Here is a 3,395-nt window from a genome sequence, read left to right on the forward strand (position 1 = left end):
GAGAGATCCCTTGCATCTATCAGAAGCACATGGAAGTGTCGTGGTCAAGTTGCATCTTGAAAATCTGATCACTGTACAGAAAAACAACATAGATAACCAGTTCAGAGATAGTATTCATTCAGTGACATGCTGGAGAATTTGAGATAACAAGGTGTAGAAATAGATAACCAGTTAAAGTTTTTATTGGTACCCAATTGTCAATTTGGCAGAACTGAAGTCTTTTTTCTATTGCCTTTACTTCTATAGAAAAGGTGCTTACCTGCTGAAACGTAAAAAGGCATATCTCATTTGACTCTCAGCAAGCATGCGCAGAACAAATGAAATCATTTAGGGCCGCACGGTAGCTCAGTGGTTAGCACTGCTGCCTCAGCATCAGGGACCTGGGTTCGATTCCAGCCTTGGGTGACTGTGTGGAGTTTGCACATTCTCCCCATGTCTGCGTGGGTTTCCTCCCGGGTGCTCCGGTTTCCTCCCAAAGTCCAAAGATGTGTAGGGTAGGTGGATTGGTCATGCTAAATTGCCCATAGTGCCCATGGATGTTTAGGTTAGGTGGGTTAGATGTGGGAAATGCAGGGATAGGGGAATGGGTCTGGGTGGGATGCTCTTCGGAGGGGTGGTGTGGACTTGTTGGGCTGGATGGCCTGTTTCCACACTGTAGGGTTTCTATGATTTCTGTAATTGATTGTGGTCTATGCCTGTGGCCTATGTTGATCGCATCAGAATTTGACTGTATGCTTATACCACCCGTTGGCAAACATTCAGCGTCTTTGGTGTCCCTGATAAGTTCGTACAATTGGTACCTACCTTATTTTTTGTAATGATCCAGATTGGATATGCTATGAGATACCTTCATAACAGAGGACTTGAACCCAGATGTAAGGACACTGTTGCTGTGCCACAAGTGCTCAACCCCGCCTCCCTGGTCTCTGACTTATATTCTTGCACTAACAGCTTTGTGACCGTTGGAAGAAACAAGAGTAACACTGTTTTCCAATCAACTGTGGTTTTAGTTAAATCATACAGATTTTGATCTTTCCTGATACTTTTGATGCAGTGATGGATTTCATTTCTAGAATGGAATACTTGCATAAAATCCATCAAGCAATGCTCTTGGCATTGTACAATTAAATGTGTATGCCTGCAAAGATGCTCGACAGAGAAATGTTGACCAGGACACTGAGAAAGTTTCATGTGCTTCTATTAGTTGCAAGAGTTCTTTTTGATCAATCAGAGCAGTGAGATGGAACTGCAATTTGATATTTCTCTGGACTGCACCTTCAACTGTGCTGGATTCCCTCAGTACTGCAGTGAAATGCTTAGATTATGCATTTGAGAGATGCTTGAACCCAGAATCTTTTCGTTTGGGGATAAAGTTATTACCAAGTGAACCAAGCTGTGTACTTTGCATTGTGGAAGATTGTAGCATGCTTTTGTCTGGCTGTCTGCCAGAAGTCTGCTATGCCTGCTGGAACAGGCTTTTGTTTGCCATGCTGAAAATGGCATTCAGATTGTACTAGTACTGTTTATGGCTGCCTCTGCTGAATTAAACCTGCTCATCAATCAGTTCTTTTCTGTATCATCCAATGCTGTTATCCTTAGTTCAAACAAAGATTTGCTGTTTTCTGCCAGTTGACTTGAGCCACCTGAGAATAGATTCTACTTAGTATCTCCCTCCCATCGTGGACCCTCCAAGAGTATTTCAGATTATTCCAATGTATGCTGTAACCATTATCTGACCCCAACACTTTTGGCAACCCTTACATTGCAAACCTAACCTCATTAGTTTTGACACTGTGCTATTGGGCGTAAACTCAACATTTTTCATTTGCTGCTATTGACTAAAACAAGGTGCTCTTTTTCAATTTCAAAGAAATCAACATGTTTTCATTCACAGATTTCTTGCATTTAATGGAATGGAAGGAACCTTGGTTCGATCATTTCATGTTCTGAAGTACACTTAACAACTGTTTCCTTACTGTTCTTTATCTCTGTAGAGGGTCAGTTAGCTGGACAGCTGTTTTGCGATGCAGAGTGATGCCATCAGTGTATGCTTAATTCCTGCATCAGCTGAAGTTACCATGAAGTACTCTCCTCTCAACCTCTCTCCTTGGCAGAGGCATGGTGACCCTCCAGTTAATGAGAGCAGCCATATGGTCCAGTAGGATTATGGCTATATCTTTCATATGGATTATCCCTATGAGTTCTTCATAGAATTTGTTTAACAAACTCTGTCTAATCCTAGGTAGATTAATGATTCTTGCATCAAGGCTGTGTCAGGATTTATGTTCATTCTTTTTCATGTGTGAAATACACCTACAATTTCTCCGCATCACACTTTTCAGGCCAACAATTCATAATATAATTGAGCATTTAACTGAATACTGTATCTTTGCAAGTATCTACCCTAATTTTTTTATGGCAGACACTGTCATGTCAGTTGTGCATTAAAGTAATTCACAAGTAGCACAGTGGCTAGAAATTAATCAGTCTTAATGGAAAATCTTGAATATCTCCACTTTCCTGATTTGCCGACTTATAACATTTACTTTTGTACTGATGGACCACCAAAATTGATGTCCATCTCTGAAGCTATGTTACTGCTACTGCTAGGAATGGGGGTCTCGCTCATAATTTGTTCAAAGAAGTAAGTTGTCACTTAATAACGTGAATACCCTTCTGTTCAAATATTTGTCGAACTTAATAACACTATATATGGGTTGTTAGTTCTCAAATTGAGTAATTTTGCTCTGACTTTGTTAAAGTATATGAAACATAAGGTGCAAGCTTTTCATATACTTGCATATATGAGAGAACCAGAGGTGAGAGTGGTCACAGGCAAAAAGGTCTGAAATTCTTTTGTGACAATATGTCGTGTGTGCGTTTTATGATCTTCTATGAAATGGTTTCATTTTATGATTTTATGAAACGCAAATACTTCAAGGTCATCTCAAATGAGTGGAATTTAATGGACTTCAAGGGGGTTGCAGCATTTATTTTCTCTTCATTTTATCTTTATTACCATCAAGACTGTAGTGCCATACGTTTGTATAAAATCACCAAAGTGACTTCAGTTAGTGAACGTAGTTAGTGCATGTAATACAGGAGGAAGTCTATATGACAAAATATGATCTTGCTGGATTTCATACATGTGAAACAAAGCTTCTCAATCTATTTTCTAATGTAACCCCATTCTAACCTCTCACCACCACCTCAAGGTCCGTTATGAATAGACAGCAAAAGCTGGTCTTGCCAACATCGTTTGTATCCATGAACCTGTGTGTATATAAAACTAAAAAAAACTTAAATTAATGTGATTCAGAGATAGTGGGAACTGCCGATGCTGGAGAATCTGGGATAACAAGGTGTAGAGCTGGATGAACACAGCAGGCCAAGCA

The sequence above is a fragment of the Rhincodon typus genome, chromosome 2 (assembly GCF_021869965.1).
Source record: "Rhincodon typus isolate 14 chromosome 2, sRhiTyp1.1, whole genome shotgun sequence".
In the NCBI taxonomy this organism is placed as follows: Eukaryota; Metazoa; Chordata; class Chondrichthyes; order Orectolobiformes; family Rhincodontidae; genus Rhincodon; species Rhincodon typus.